Here is a 17,654-nt window from a genome sequence, read left to right on the forward strand (position 1 = left end):
GATCTCGCGGTCCGTGAGTTCGAGCCCCGCGTCGGGCTCTGGGCTGATGGCTCGGAGCCTGGAGCCTGTTTCCGATTCTGTGTCTCCCTCTCTCTCTGCCCCTCCCCCGTTCATGCTCTGTCTCTCTCTGTCCCAAAAATAAATAAAAAACGTTGAAAAAAAAAAATTAAAAAAAAAAAAAAAAAAAGATTGCACAGCCTTTTGATAGATAATTTTGTAAGACATTTTATAATCACTTTGGACACACCATTCTGCATAAAATTAATTAATTTATTAACGATTGTCACGTCGTGGCCAGTGCTTTAGCAAAAGTGTATGCACTTGTGGTCCTAAAATATTCTAATCTATCGGTCACTGTCATGGTTTTTTTGGTGGTGGTGAGGTTTTTTTGTTTTTGTATTTTGTTTCACATGTGATTATCTCAAAATGCTTTGCATTTGCTGGGCCAGGTCATGCATTTTGTCTACTGAACAAACATTTATTGGATACCTATAAAGTGCCAGGCATTGTGCTAAGTAAATAGTAGGCAGATGACTAACAAATAAATGGTCTCCTGGGAAATTCGATTGTATCCATCAAAATAAAAAATGTACCTTCATCTTAGTGCACAATTTTACTTCCAGGGAACTTCTGTAGAAATATACACATGCAAATTGTATGGAAGCATGTCCATCTGCTGCAGGGTCTCTAATGCCATATTACATTAATTCTAAGATGCACATGTTTTTTAAGGATGCACATTTTATTTCACATTTTAATCTCTGAAACTGGGTGCTCCTTACAATCAATGGAATGTTAGATTTGATGAAATAAGGAAATAAAAAACTGCAAAATTTGAAAAGGTATGGCAATAGAATGACAAAATGAATTTTAAAAATTCATTTTATAGAATAATGAGCAACTTTAAAAAAGGAGGAAATATGGGGCGCCTGGGTGGCTCAGTTGGTTAAGCGTCCAACTTTGGCTCAGGTCGTGATCTCACAGTCTGTGAGTTGGAGCCCCGCGTTGGGCTGTGTGCTGACAGCTCAGAGCCTGGAGCCTGCTTCACATTCTGTGTCTCCCTCTCTCTCTGCCCCTTCCCTGCTCGTGCTCTGTCTCTCTCTGTCTCAAAAATAAATAAACATTAACAAAAATTAAAAAAAATAAAAATAAAAAAGGAGGAAATAGAATTCTGTGGGTAAATATAGAGAAGTGTCTATGACATTCCAAATCCCAAAGCAAGTGGCAGAACAATAGAGGTTAAGAGCATGAGCCCTGAAGTTAGCCTGGGTTTAAATTCTGGCTTTACCACTTTGTAACCGCCACCTTGGTTTCCTCTTTTGTGAAATAGGAAATTAAATAACACCGACCTTATAGGATTGTTTTGTGAATTAATTGAGAACATGCACAGAAAGTGCTTAGCATAGCACCTGACTCAGTAAACATTCAACAAACGTTAGCACTTTTATTGGCATCATTATTCTTGTGAATGGAAAGTTCTGGAAATATATACAACACAATGTTAATAGTGGTCCCACCTGGGGAGAGGAGTGGGTTTGGAAACAGGAGCAGATCGAAAGGGGACTTTCTCTTTTTCATTTATTGTTTGAAATTTTTCTCCTGTGAGGATGTACTACTTTTGTAATTTAAAAACAGATTTTATAAGACAAAAATAAGCCATGATTCCAGCTCCAAAGGAATCCACAGAGTAAAGGTGGAAACAGACTCCCGGAAAGGCAATAATTCGGGTAGGCAAAAGGGTTCTACTGGCCCGGAAGGGACTTAAGCCAGGCCAGAGGATAACCCAGAATGCATTCTTTGAGCTTTCTTGCTCACACTAGGCAGTGAGGAGGGCCATGGACTTGAGGACGGTGAGCTCATGAACACATAAGCTGTGGACCCTTTATCTGGCTATGCAGGTGCTGTTATGCATGAAGAAAGTTTCAAGACTGCTACTCTGGCTCAGATAAGATAACCCAGTGAAAGCATGGGTCCCAGATCTCCCCGGTCCCCATTTTCTTACCATGCAAACTCAGAAGAAAGGCCATGGGAGGCCATCTGCAAACCAGGAAGCGAGCTCTCACCAGAACTCGAATCCTGCCAGAACCTTGATCTTGGACTTTCCAGTTTCCAGAACTCTGGGAAAGTAAATTTCTGTTGTTTAAGCCATTCGTTCTGTGGCATTTTTTTTTTTTTTAATAGCAGCCTTATCTAAGACAGACTGCAGTGTGTGTGAGCTGTTGAGATAGAGTTGTAAGCTGGCCTACCTGGATTTCCACCAGACCTTCTGAAACTCACCTCACCGATGTAAATAACACAATGTTGGCAGACTTGTCTGTCTTTTCTTGGTAGATGACCCCATGTTCTCTCTCCACCGAGATACAACTGTCATTGTGACAGAGAGATAGTCATTGGCTCAGAAGTAAAATGAGCTCATTCCATGGTATTCGGTCCACAAGTATTTGTGTAGAGCCAATTTATGCCAGGCTTTGTTTTAGGTGCTGTGGATAAAGGAATAACAGGAAGGGGAGTGTCAATCCTTTTGCAAAGCTGAAGGGCCCTGTGTAGCAATAGATACATAATCGAATATGCAAACATACATAAGCTGGATAATTTCAGAGTGATTACTTCTATGTAGGAAACAAATGAAATTACGTGAGAGAGAGACTGGGTACTACTTTAGATAAGGTGGTCATGGAGGACCTCCCTGAGGACGTCACAGTTGAGCTGAGACCTTACTGACAAGAAAGAGTCAGATGAGAAAATAGTTTGGGAGGAGTGTTTCAGGCAGAGGGACAATGCAAGTGCAAAGGCCCTGAGGTGGGTATGAGTTTTTCATGCCGCAGAAACATAGAGGTGATTTGGGAGTGTATTGGAAAGCAGGAGGAAAGGCTTGATCCTTTTGGGGCTTGGTAGTCACAGTGGAACTTTCTGGATTTTATTCAAAGTCAGTGGGAATTCATGGGAGGGTTTGGGTATGGGAGTAATATTATCTTATTCACATAATGATTGATATACATTTTATAATATCATAGAATTTAGGGGTAGGGCTGAATTTTAGAAATCAACTGATTATAAAAATACAGAATTGTAAATTTCATAAGTGTAGACTTCCAGGGAAGAGACGTTAATTGGCAGACAGTCTCATTTTGTGACTTGTGATATATCTGGCAAAATTCTATTTCTTGACCTGGGTAGTGGTTATTAAAGCATTTGCCTTATAATAATTCACTAAACTACACTTTTGTGTGGTTTCCTGTATCTTTGTTTTATTTTCAATAAAAAAAATATTTTTAAAGAAATAACTTCCCTTACAGAGTAAACTGAGACCTCAAGGTGAGAAGCGCCCAGCTCAAGGTATCACATCTGTTTTTTTTTAAATGTTTATTCATTTTTTGAGAGAGAGAGAGAGAGAGAGACAGAGCATGAGTAGGGGAGAGGTAGAGAGAGAGGGAGGGGCAGAGAGAGAGAGAGAGAGAGACAGACAGACAGACAGAATCTGAAACAGGCTCTAGTCTCTGAGCTGTCAGCACAGAGCCTGACACAGGGCTCAAACCCACAAATGGCGAGATCATGACCTGAGCTGAAGTCGGCCCCTTAACCCAGCCACCCAGTCACCCTGGTAACACATCTGTCTTAATAAAGTTCACTCCAAATCTACTCTCTATCAAGAAGCTTTGAAGGAATGGAGGAGAAAATATCTCTTCCCTTTCCCAAGAAGATGACTGACAAACTAAAGCAGTTTTCATGCATAGATTCAACTAAGGTGAAAAAAATAAAAAGAAATCTGTATTTGTCTCATTAAAACGTGAGCTCCTAGGGATCTGAGGATGAGTTTGATAAGCCCTCTAACATGCCTTGTTGATGACCCCTGCGTCCCATCTGCAATCTGTGTACATCCTTCTGTGTATGCCCAAAGTTTCCTACTGTAAGCACATGTGACTCTATCTGAGGGCCTTCTAGAGCATTCTTGGCATGCACATGGGGGAGACCAGAGGGGCCACACAGTGGATAGTTTGTGAGCGGTCCTCAGCAGTGACAGAGAGTAGTTAGTGGATAGATATTGCAGCTCCTTGGCCAGTGGGTGGAACATTTCTAAGATATGTTCCCTACTGTGTCCACTACAGAGGTCCCCAGTGGAACTGAACCAATTTATGCCCAACACAGTTAACTTGATCATAAAGGTACACTAAATTTGTTGGCTTCCTTCCGCTCTTTCCTTTGTCACTTCTAAGGATCATCTCCTAAGTAAACACTCGGAATCACCTTCCAAATAAATTACTTGCACAAAAATCCTGGTTGAACCTCTTGGGTTACAGCAGAGGAGGCAAAATGGCTTGCTGAATTATACAAGTTCGTGGCTGACAGGACACTGATATTTCAGTCTTCATGATCTGACATACCATGCGGGCTTAAAGAAAAAACAAAAACAGGATTGGAGAGCACCCGTCACAACAGCCAAAAGGTGAAAATAACGCAAATGTCCATCAAGGTACGAGTGGATAAACTGGAATATTCCACACAATGGAATATTACCCAGGCCTAAAAAGGAGAGGTACAATTGACCCTTGAACCACTGGGGTTAGGAGCCCCGCCCCCTACCCCTCCCAGGTGAAAATCCGGGTATAACTTTCGACCTACGTTTTTTTTTTTAATTCACCAATAGGCGGGCTGGGACTGGGGCGACGGGTTAGGCCGGGAAAGCCGGGTTGGCCGGGGGGGGGGGGGGGGGGCCCCCCCCCCTTCCCTCGCGCCCTGGTGGGCCTGCAGGCGCTGTGCAGCTGCCCCATTTACCTGGAGGTGCAGCACCAGTTGATGAACGTCCGGGAGCTGCGGCGACACGTGAGTGCTTGGCCTTGCGAGGCCGTGGGGTTGGGACCGTGTCTGGTGCAGCCCCTGACTTCCGCGCCAGGAGAAGGGGCCGCCGAGGGCGCAGGGCTGCCTCCGCAGGGCCATCCCTGCCCCCTGGGCTTCAGCCCAGCCTCTCGCCTGCTGGCTAGAGGGCTCCAGCCCTGGGGTCGTGGCCCAGAGCTGCTGAGGGCCTTGGTGGGCCTTCCTCGGGACTCAGAGGGCAGCAAGCACAGCCTCTGTGAGAGTCGCTTTGGATTTGGTAGACGTAGACTAAGGGGGGAGGGGTGGGGGGAGGGGAGGCGGGGTGGTTGTCAATAAATGCCTTGAGGCTTTTGCTGTTAACAAGGCGGTCAGTTGTAGACACACTGTTAACAGTGGATGAACCTTGAAAACATTATGCTAAGTGGAAGACGTCAGCCACGAAAGGCCACATGTATGTAGGATTCCGTCATACGAAATATCCGTAATAGGTAAATCCATAAAAATGGAAAGCAGATTGGTGGTTGCCAGGGGCTGGGCTAAGAGGGAATGGGGAGTGTCTGCTTAATGGTTATTGGGTTTTCTTTTGGCGTGATGAAAATGTTTCAGGACTTAATATAGTTGGTGGTTACAGGACACTGTGACTGTACTAAATACCACCGAATTGTACACTTTAAAATGATTAATTATATATGTTATATGAATTTCACCTCGACTGAAAAAACAGGGCAAGTCCTAGGACAAAGGTGAGAGTTGTCTTGTTTATCCTTGGATGACCCTTCCAGTCCAGGCCTCCTGTGCAGCCCGTCGGAGCCTAACCAGTCTGTGACATCTGTTCTAGTTAACATTTAGTATTTTAGAGGCCTTCAGCTTTCTAACCTCATTAGTTCATTTCTTTATCAATAATTGTGTGTGGCACAAACTATCTGCCAGGCCCTGTGGTAGATGCTGGGGATAGAGAATGGTGGGTAAAACCAGACCCAGGCTCTGTGCTAATGGGGCTTGTGATCCTCTTAGAGAAGATGGACGTTTATCATACAATCATTCAACAGTCATCTGTGACAAATGCTACGTAGGAGAAATGTGATCTATGAGGGGAATGTGAGCTAATCGGGGAAGGCTTCCTGGCAGAAGCGTCACGTTGAAATTTGAAGATTGTAGGTGTCACCAGTGAAAATTGTTTATCAAACTGCATTATGTGAGTGGCATTGTGCTTGATATATCAACTCATAATGCTCCCAACAATCCTTTAAGGGACTATTATTATTATAATTTGTATTTTACAGAAGAAACTGAAGCCAAGAGGTGAAGTGACTTGCTCAAGGTCACACAGATAGGAAGTCATGGAACCAATATTCAAAGTCAGGCAACCATGTTGATGTAGAAATTTAGGCGTTATGGACAGATACCTGGGTACAGGGTGAGATCATTTGGGTGGGGCCGGTGGTTCAGGCCGATCAAGATTATAATATGAAGCCAGAATCTTTCAGTGAAGTAGATCAAACAAGGTGGGGGTTTTTTTGTTTGTTTGTTTTTCTTTTTGTTTTGTTTTTGTTTTTTAGCATCTATTGACTTTTATAAATATGGGTCTGTGTTCGTTATCGTTGCAAAACTCATTAGCGGAAGTTGGAGACTACGAATTGCTTGGTGTAAGATACTAAATTCAGAAGGTGGTATCACTTATTAAAATAGTTAAGTTTAAACAAATGACCATGATTATGGCAGGCAATACCTCCAGAACCCCCTAGGTGGCAATGAAGAACATTGAGAAATATTCCGATGGTCTTCCAAAAAGTTGAATGTCTATTTTTAAGTATGAACGAACATGATAAAAACATCAAGTAATATAGGAGATACTGAATAAAATACAAAAGTTCCCCTCACACCTTCTACTAGAGCTCTATTTTCTTCTCCTCAAAATAACCTGTTGAGAGTTTCTAGTATGCTTTTGGGGGGCATATTTTGTTATAACTATATAACCTTTTCCAGAAGAAGTATTTGCTTATATCACATTCCTTTTAAAAAAAAATTGACACAGTGGGGACTTTTTCCCCCTTAGTGTCTTTTTCCATGTCAGCACATACAGATCTCCCTCATTTTTTAAATTTTTTTTAACGTTTTTTAATTTATTTTTGAGACAGAGAGAGACAGAGCATGAACGGGGGAGGGTCAGAGAGAGAGGGAGACCCAGAATCTGAAACAGGCTCCAGGCTCCGAGCTGTCAGCACAGAGCCCGACGCGGGGCTCGAACTCACGAACCGTGAGATCATGACCCGAGCCGAAGTCCGACGCTTAACCGACTGAGCCCCCCCAGGCGCCCCTCTCCCTCATTTTTTAAATGGCTGCAGAGTCTATAACAATAATAGTTAACATTTATAGAGTGCTTACTGTATACCTGGTACTGCCCTTGTTTGAATCCATTGAACCCTCACAAAGCCATAAGAGGTGCATTCTATCATTACCCCCACTTTACAGGTGAAACAACTGAGGCACAGTGGATAAGTAATTTGGTCAACCTCACAGAGCTTGTAAGTGGTAGAGCCAGGATTTAGATGCAGGAAACTGGACTCTTCCGTCTTCACCCCTAGCCACCGTACCAAACTAAGGTAGGATAGATGTATCATAATTGATATGTCAATCTTTCTCAATACTCCTAACAATTACTTATTTTTAAAAAATATACAATAATATGCAAATAAGTAAGTTAAATAAATCAATAAAATATACAAAAATATACAATATGCTGCTATAAAACATACCCAGGATTTTGGACTTATTCATGTATGGTTAGGTCAACAGATCAGGAGATGATGGCCATTGGAAAGATAGTTTATGAGTCTCAGTTCCCAAGAGGAGGGGATATGCCACGCCAGTCAGGCTGGCCACAGGTAGAGAGGGTGAGGGGAGAGCATGTGCAAAAGGCCCTTCTTGTGGTTTCGTTGGGCCCTGGGCCATAGGGATGGTCCCTGGTTGTCTGGTACTGGGCCCTGGGGTGATTAGGGCAGAGAGATTTTGCCTGCTGGAGTGTAAAAGCCAGATGGAGAATGTGCTTCAGAGTATGGACTCTGGATTGGTTGCATTGCAGATTCCAGGCAAGTCATTTACTGCCAGTAGAAATCAGTTAATCTTGGGAGGTGCAGTCTCTTCCCAGTCACTGAGGGCCCAAGATGTCAAAACATCATAAAATATAGAAAATAAAGAACATGGGGTGCCTGACTGGCTCAGTAGGTAGAGCACGTGACTTGATCTTGGGGTTGTGAGTTTGAGCCCATGGTGGGTGTAGAGATTACTAAATAAATAAATAAATTAACCTAAAAAAAGAAAATGAAAAACATGATGAATACATATAAATAAAATAAAATTTACCATCTTAATCATTTAAAAAAATTTTTGTACTTCTCACTTTATTGGTTCTTTTGCTTCTTAAATTCCACATGTGAGTGAAATCATACAGTATTTGTCTTTCTTTGACATATTTCACTTAGAATTATAACTTATGTATACCATAACTTCTTTATTAATTCATCTATCAATGCACACTTGGGTTATTTCCATATCTTGGCTATTGTAAATAATTCTGCAATTAGCAGAGGAGTGCATATATCTTTTCAAATTACTGTTTCCACTTTCCGTGGGTAAATACCCAGTAGTGCAATTGCTGGATCATATGGTAATTATGTTTTTAACTTTTAATGTTTATTTATTTTTGAGAGAGAGAGAGAGAGAGAGAGAGCGAGAGCGCACAAGCGGGGAAGGGGCAGAGAGAGAGAGGGAATCCGAAGTAGGCTCCAGGCTCTGAGCCGTCAGCACAGAGCCCGATGCGGGGCCTGAACTCACAAATGGTGAGATCATGACCTGAGCCGAAGTTGGACGCTTAACCGACTGAGCCACCCAGGCGCCCCTCTGTTTTTAACTTAAAAAAAAAAAAAAAATTAATTAATTTTTAATTTACATACAAGTTAGTTAGCATATAGTGCAATAATAATTTCAGGAGTAGATTCCAGTGATTCATCCCCTTGTATAACACCCAGTGCTCATCCCAACAAGTGTCTTCCTTAATGCCCCTTGCCCATTTAGCCTATTCCCCGCCCCCACAACCCCTCCGGCAACCCTCAGTTTGTTCTCTGTATTTCAGAGTCTCTTATGTGTTGTCCCCCTCCTTGTTTTTATATTATTTGTGTTTTCCTTATCCCCCTCCCTGTTTTTATATTATTTTTGGTTCCCTTCCCTATGTTCATCTGTTTTGTATCTTAAATTCCACGTATGAGTGAAGTCATATGATTTTTGTCTTTCTCTAATTTCACTTAGCATAATACCCTCTAGTTCCATCCATGTTGTTGCAAATGGCAAGATTTCATTCTTATTGATTGCTGAGTAATACTCCATTGTAGATATATACCACATCTTTATCCTTTCATCCATCGATGGCCATTTGGGCTCTTTCCATACTTTGGCTATTGTCAGTAGAGCTGCTTATAAACATTGGGGTGCATGTGCCCCTTCGAGGCAGCACACCTGTATCCCGTGGATAAATGCCTATTAATGCAATTGCTGGGTCATAGGGTAGTTCTATTTTTAATTTTTTGAGGAACCTCCATACTGTTTTCCAGAGTGGCTGCACCAGTTTGCATTCCCACCAGCAGTGCAAAAGACATCGTCTTTCTTTGCATCCTCGCCAACATCTGTTGTTGCCTGAATTAATTTTAGCTGTTCTGACTGGTGCGAGGTGGTATCTCATTGTGGTTTTAATTTGTATTTGCCTGATGATGAGTGACGTTGAGCATCTTTTCATGTGTCTGTTAGCCATCTGGATGTCTTCTTTGGAGAAGTGTCTATTCATGTCTTTTGCCCATTTCTTCACTGGATTATTTGTTTTTTGAGTGTTGGGTTTGATAAGTTCTTTATAGATTTTGGATACTAGCCCTTTGCAAATATCTTCTTCCATTCTGTTGGTTGCCTTTTACTTTTGCCAATTGTTTCCTTCGCTGTGCAGAAGGTTTTTTATCTTGCTGAGATCCCAGTAATTCATTTTCGCTTTTGTTTCCCTTGCCTCCAGAGACATGTTGAGTAAGAAGTTGCTGTGGCTGAGGTCAGAGAGGCTTTTACCTGCTTTCTCCTCTAGGATTTTGATGGCCTCCTGTCTTACATTTAGGTCTTTCATCCATTTTGAGTTGATTTTTGTGGATGGTGTAAGAACCATTTTAATCATTTTTAAGGGTACAGTTCGGTGGCATTAGTGCATTCACATTGTTGCAAAATTGTCACCACCATTTAATCTCCAGAGCTCTTTTCTCTTGCAAAACTGAAACTTTATACTTATTAAAACAATAACTTCCTACTTCCTCTTTCCCCCCAGCCCCTGGCAACTACTGTTCTATTTTCTGCCTCTGAATTTGACTACTTCCTATAAGCGAATCACATCATTTGTCCATTAGTGACTGGCTTATTTCACTTAGCATAGCGTCTTCATGGTGCATTCATGTTGTAAGTTGGCTCAGAATTTCCTTTTTGTTTAAGGCTGAATAGTATCTTATTATGTGTATACACCACATTTGTATGTTCATTCGCCCATCGACTTGAGTTGCTTCCACATTGTGGCTCGTATGAATATTGCTGCTATGAACATAAGAGTGCAAATACCTCTTTGAGTCCCCTTCCAGTTCTCTTTGGTATATACCCCCAAGTGGAATTGCTGAATCATATGGTAATTCTGTTTTTATTTTTTGGAGGAGCTGCCGTACTGTTTTCATTATGGCTGCACCAGTTTATATTTCCACCAGCAGTGTTCAAAGGTTCTAGTTACTCTGTATTCTCCTATATTTTCTTCAGAAGTTTTATCATTTCAGGTTTTATGTTTTTATTAAAAAAATTTTTTTTTCATCTTTATTTTTGAGAGAGAGAGAGTGTGTGTGTGTGTGTGTGATCAGGGGAGGAACAGAGAGAGAGGGGGAGACCCAGAATCTGAAGCAGGCTGAGCCGTCAGCACAGAGTCCAATGTGGGGCTTGAACCTACGAACTGAGAGATCATGACCTGAGCTGAAGTCAGAGGCTTAACCAACTGAGCCACCCAGGTGCCCCTCAGGGTTTGTGTTTAGATCTATGACCTATTTTGAGTCAGTTTATATTACCATGTGAGGTATGGGTTGAGGTTCATTTTTTTGGCATGTGGAGGTCAGACTGTTCCGCCATCACATGTTGAAAACATTATTTTCTCCCCATTGAATTGCTTTTGCATTGTTTTTAAGGTTTATTTTTTTTATTTTGGGAGGGGAGGGGCAAAGAGAGAGAGGGAGAGAGAGACAGAGAATCCCTGATGCAGGGCTTGAACTCACAAACTGTGGATCATGACTTGAGCCAAAATCAAGTTAGACGCTTAACTGACTGAGCCACCCAGGCACCCCAGCGTTTGCACTTTTGTCAAAAATCCATTGACCATACATGTTCCTTATTCCATTCATCTCCATGTCTGTCTTATCTCACCAATATCACACCTTCTTGATAACTGTAGCTTTATAGTAAGTCGTGAAATCAGGCAGTGTGAGTCCTACAACTTTGCTCTTTTTTTTTCCAGATTGTTTCAGCTACTCTAGGTCTTTTGCTATGGCATCTAAATTTTAGACTCAGCTGATTGGTTTCTGCAAAAAGTCATGTTGAGATTCTGGTGAAGATTATGGTCTTTTCTATTTATTCACACATTTTACATTTCCAGAACCTTTTGTTTTTTTCCCATAGGTACTGATTTCCATCTGGTTTTCCCTACCTTCATTCTAAAGGAAATTCCTTTAGCATTTCTTGTGGTTCATTTCTGCTGGAAACCAGCTCTCTAAGCTTTGTTTGGTTTGGCTGAAAATGTCTTTATTTCATTTTCTATTTAAAGGATATTTTCACTTGGAGGTTGAGAGATGTTTATTTATTGTTATTATTTTTTAATATTTATTTATTTTGGGGAGAGAGAAGGAGAGCACGGGCATGGGAGGGGCAGAGAGAAAGAGAGTGTGATCAGGGGAGGAACAGAGAGAGAGGGAGACACAGAATCAGAAGCAGCTCCAGGATCTGAGCCCGATGCGGCTCTCCTCAGCACAGAGCCCGATGCAGGGCTTGAACTCACAGACTGTGAGATCATGACCTGAGCTGAAGTCTGCGGCTCAACCGACAAGAGCCACCCAGGTGCCCCAACAGTTGTTTATTTTATACTTGTCATTCCAGTGTATCCTGTATCCCGTTGTTTCTGATGAGAAGTCAATTATTTTCACTATTGTTTCTGTGTATGTAATCGATTCACCCCTCCCTCCCACCCCCCTGGTTTTTTATTTATTTTCTTTAACTTTGGTTTCCAGCAATTTGGTTTTCCTTGAATATTTCCAGTTAAGGGTTTTTTTTTTTTTTTTGAGCTGCTTTAACATGTGGGCTGATATTTTTAATAACATTTGGAAAATTTTACGTCCGTATTTTTTTTTTTTTTTTAATTTTAGAGAGTGAGAGAGCACAAGCTGGGGAGAGGGGAAGGGGGAGAAGGAGAGAGAATCTTAAGCAGGTTCCATGCTCAGTGCACAGCCTGACAACGGGGCTGGATCCACCACCCTGGGATCATGATCTGAGCCAAAATCAAGAGTTGGGCGCTCATGGGGCGCCTGGGTGGCGCAGTCGGTTAAGCGTCCGACTTCAGCCAGGTCACGATCTCGCGGTCCGTGAGTTCGAGCCCCGCGTCGGGCTCTGGGCTGATGGCTCGGAGCCTGGAGCCTGTTTCCGATTCTGTGTCTCCCTCTCTCTCTGCCCCTCCCCCGTTCATGCTCTGTCTCTCTCTGTCCCAAAAATAAATAAATAAAAAAAAAAAAAAAAAAAAAAAAAAAAGAGTTGGGCGCTCAGCTAACTGAGCCACACAGGTGTCCCAAGTCAGTATCTCTTTAAAAAAATTTTTTACCGCTCCATTGTCTCTTTCTCTCCTCCTCTTTTGGGAATCAAGTTACATTTATGGTAGGATGCTTGATATTCTTCTATAAGTTGCTGAAACTTTATTTTTGCTGTGCTTCAGTTTGAATAATTTTTATTGACCCGTCCTCGAGTTCACTGATCTTTTCTTCTGTGTTGTCCAATATACTGTTAACATCATACAAACATTTTGTTTCAGAATTTTCCAAATTTTCAAATTTTGTTTCAGAATTTGTAATTTTCTGATCTAGGATTTCTAGTTTTTCTTACTTTCCATATCTCTCCTGAAATTCTCCATCTCTTTACTCATTATATTAACCTTTTCTTCTAGATCCTTTCGCTTTTTTATTGCCTTTATTTTAATGCATTTGACTACTTATTTCAACATCTGCAGTATCTTTGGGTCTGTTTCTACTCACTGTTTCTTCTCTTGATGATAATGCTTTTTCTGCTGCTTCACATGTTCAGTAATTTTTAAATTTCATGCCGCACGTTGCGTATGATATATTGCAGAGAACTGGGGTTCTGTTACCTGCCTCAGAAAAGTATTGGGTTTTGATTTTGATTTATCTGACAGTGAAATTACTGATGGCTCTTCTTTATCCAATGGAGGCATGATTTTAGACTTCTTTTGGGTGGGTCTGTTTTGGTTTGCGTATTCCAGACTTCAGTCCTTTGATGTGATCTTTACCACTAACGTGTGACTCCTCTTGAGTTTCAATGAAAGACTGAGGGGTTCCCAGGCTTCTCTAATCTGGTGGAACTTTAACTCCAAACTGTGCCTCCCAGCACTAAGGATCTGCTGAAATCTCTTCTTAGTTCCTTAAGTTTTCCAGCTATTTTTTCCCCTTCTCTTTTCTTTTGCCCTTCCTTCCTTCCTTCCTTCCTTCCTTCCTTCCTTCCTTCCTTCCTTCCTTCCTTCCTTCCACACCCTCTATTCTCTTTCATTATTTATTCATTCTTACCAAAAACCTTGTATATGCCAGGCACCGTGAAAGCAGGGGTGAAAAAGATGACCAGCGTTCCTGCTTTCATAGGGGCTGATAGTCTGCTGGGAAAGACAAACATTCAATGATAATTATATAGTTGATTACTGTATCCAACTCCATTGTGATAGCCCTTGAAGTAACGCCCTGGGGATTGTGTGATAGTGCAAATAGAAGACTGTAGGCTGCCTTGGAGGGGGTTAGGTCAGCCATCTCCAAGAAGCCGAGACTTGGAGGAAGAGGAAAAGAAAATCCGGGAATCAGTGTTATGGGCAGAGCAAACAGCACAAAGGCCCCGAGGCAGGAATGATCTTGGCATGTTTGGAAAGTAGCAAGAAGGCCAGTGTGGGGCTGCAGCAGAGGGAGGGACGGTAAGTGGTAGGAGATGAGATCTGAAAGGGAAAAAGGTCTGATCACATAGGGTTACATGCTAAAAGTTTGAGTTTTAGTTGCGTTGGGAGGCCATTGGTTGTGTGGGTTGGCTTTCAGCAGAGGAATGACGTAGTTCTGTTTAATTCAGGTTTCGAGATCACCCCAGGGTGCTGTGAGTGCTGGACGGGGATCAGTGTGAAAACAGGGTGTGGTGGGAAAAAAAATAACCCCAAAATGTCCCTGGATTAATCTCTGGAACCTGTGAGTTTGTTAGGATACACAGCAAGAGGAATTAAGGATGCTAATCAGCTGCTTTTAAAATAAGATTAGCCTGGATTACTTGGGTCGGCCCAGTGTAATCACAAGGGTCCTTAAATGGAGAAGAGGAAGTCAGAGGAGTCACAACGGGAAAGATGCCATGTGAAGTAGAGTCCAGTGGCGATTGCTGACTTTGAAGGTGAAAGGAGGCCAGGAGCCGAGGAATGTGGGCATCATCTACAAGGTGGAGAAGGCAAGGAAATGGATTCTCCCTGGGAAGCTGCAGGAAGGAATACAACCCTCCTGGAATCTTGATTTTGGCTCAGTGAGACCTGTTTCAGACTTCTGACCTCCCAAATGGTAAGGCAATAAATGGCGGTTGTTTTCCAGTTACTAAGCTTGTAGTATTTGTTACAGAACCAATCAGCAACCAATACACCAGGGAGACCCATCGGAAGACTATTATAATTGTTTAGATGAGCTTTGGTAGTGGCTCGAGAAATATTTATTCACCTTGCCCACTAGGTGTTGAGATCTGCGTTAGGCCCTGTGTTGTGTTGGTCCTCAAGCCCCTCGTTACCTCCACAGAGGCAGGATTTGGCCTTTCCTGGGCCCCTGTCAATATATTCACTCTGAAGTACAACCAGTCCTCGTGCATGGGATTCCGTGTCACCCGGCAGGATCGACACCTCGTGGCAGTGCCAGGAGCAGACAGCTTCGGAAAATTAAATGGCAGGACACCTCACTGAGCCAGTGTCTGACGGTGAGCTGTGCACTCAGACTGGAAGAGGGATGGAGGTTGTGACCATCACAGATTTGACCTGGCCGCTCACCTGAGGTTTGGAACCAGGAATGCAGGGGAGACGAGGTGCCCGACCCACAAAAATGCACAAAGGCAACCCTGTACTTCTTTCTCCTGACACCCGATAAATAAATCTCTATTGGAAGAAATAATAAACAAACAAATCCGTATTGGAAAGGGAATTCCTTCTCTCTGGGACTTCTCCAGAAATGACGGGTGATGCTTGACTAGTCTTTAGGCCTCTTTTTTGCGTGCGTCAAAACTGGAATTCAAAGTATGTGGGTTCAGGGGCCTTTTTTTATAAGGTAACTCTCCAGGCTCAGATAGTCAACATCCACGAGTATTTTTTAAGGATTGGTAGTAAGCAATGAATGTGGATGCTGTCTTAGAATTTTTTTTTTTTTTTTTTTTTTTTTTTTGTAGTCAGTGGCCCAAAACTGTCTCTTATATTTAGAAGCCTGGATCTAGGGTTACGTATCAAGATACATGCATAATGCTGTTTTGCTGAATGCAGCTGTCTTGGTGTAGGCCAGAGATAATTTGCTGATCCAGGAGCTGAGGCCAGCGATTTTATGTCTGCATCTGCTTCTGCCCATAACTTGTGGCCAAAGATAGGGCAACTTCAAGGGCTGTAGCCGTATCAGACTTAGCAATGCACGGGGCAGTGGGACAGGGACATTTGCTCCCTGAGGCCTCCCCTCTCGGGTACAGCCAGCGGTCCCTCCCGCAAAGTGACAGCATAACACTGTTCATGCCTGTCTTAGCATCCTAATGTTTTCTTCTAATTATCGTATATGTGCCTGCTCCCCACTGTGAACCCTTCCCAGGGATCTCTTTTTATCATATTGGAATCTCCAAAGCCTCACCCATGGGTGAACAGGTGCTCTGTAAATAGCCATCGGACAAGGGAGTGGATGAGAGTGACAACAGAGTGGGGAAATTGTCTGAAAAGCTATTACATCAGTTTGGCCTGTTTGTGGCAGGCATAGTAAGAGGCAGCATGCCTAATACAGACAGTGGTTGTTTTTTCTGCTTAGCCTCTGTCTCTCCTTCTTCTGGTAAAAGCACTTTGGTTTTCCTTTGGGAAACCATCCTTTTCCTCCACCCTTGACCCATAAAGTTTGGGTGGATCTGAATTCACCCTCAGTTACACTGGCTGAGCCGTGAGCCAGGTGCGGCCAATGAGGGTGCCATACACCCCTGGCCACGGATTCAATTTGTGTTGGGAGGGTGGCCACGCCTGTTCGTTAATGGCTGGTATCCAGACTGATGGACTGGCTCTGTTTCTGAATCAATTTTGCATTATTATTATTACTATTATTTTTAACGTTTATTTTTGAGACAGAGAGAGACAGAGCATGAACGGGGGAGGGTCAGAGAGAGAGAGGGAGACACAGAATCTGAAACAGGCTCCAGGCTCCGAGCCGTCAGCACAGAGCCCGACGCGGGGCTTGAACTCACGGACCGTGAGATCGTGACCTGAGCCGAAGTCGGACGCTTAACTGACCGAGCCACCCAGGTGCCCCTTGCATTATTTTGAATCGAATGTTTTCCCCCCTGTAGCTGTTAGGGGACAGACACACCATTTCTACAGGCATTGCTAAGCAGATAGGAGAAGCCTGAAGCTGCTGACAGCCAGCATGCTGCTATGAAACCAAAATGAACTCAGGAAGTTGAAGCTGAGAGACCGGTAGAAGTTCTTAGTGCTGAGCACCAAGATCCAGCCATGCCTGAAGCTATTTCTGGAATTTGCAGTTAGTTAGAGGAACCAGTAACCTCTACTTTTTGCTCTAGCCATTTTTTTTTTTTTTTTTTTTTTTTTTTTTTTTTTTTTTTTTTTTTTTTTTTTGGTCACTGTCTTGCCGAAAGTGTACCCTGGCTGATGCACTTGGTCAATCCTTTTTCTAGCTGTTTTTTTTTTTAATTAAAAATTTTTTTTAATGTTTATTTATTTTTTTGAGGGAGAGACACAGAGTGTGAGTGGGGGAGAGGCAGAGAGAGAGGGAGGCACAGAATCCAGAACAGGCTCCAGGCTCTGAGCTGTCAGACAGAGCCCAATGCAGGGCTCAAAGTCACAGACTTCGAGATCATGACCTGAGAGGAAGTCGGACACTTTACCGACTGAACCACCCAGGCGCCCCTCTGACTGCTTTTTGGAGTGGAACAAGGATGATCTCAGCCTTGCAGGAAGCCCTGGAGGAGAACATCATCCCAGTTTATCAATATGAAAGCTCTCTGCCAGGTCCCAAGGCCCAGCAAAACTCAGACCCCCTCTGGAGCCCAGGGACATTATTTAGTGACTTCAGTGTCTAACATTTTCAATGCCTCCTGGAAGGGCATTTCAGGCCTAAGTTAGTTCCAAGTTGACACCTCTCCAGCCCCATCCCCAGCCTCTCTCTGTCTTCCCTACAGGCTTAGACTGGGATCCAGGAGCCCATTCCCTCTAGAAGGTTGGGAACCCCGAGAAAACACAACTTTATACACCATGGAAAACAGGC

Source organism: Neofelis nebulosa, chromosome 11, assembly GCF_028018385.1.
Source record: "Neofelis nebulosa isolate mNeoNeb1 chromosome 11, mNeoNeb1.pri, whole genome shotgun sequence".
NCBI lineage: Eukaryota > Metazoa > Chordata > Mammalia > Carnivora > Felidae > Neofelis > Neofelis nebulosa.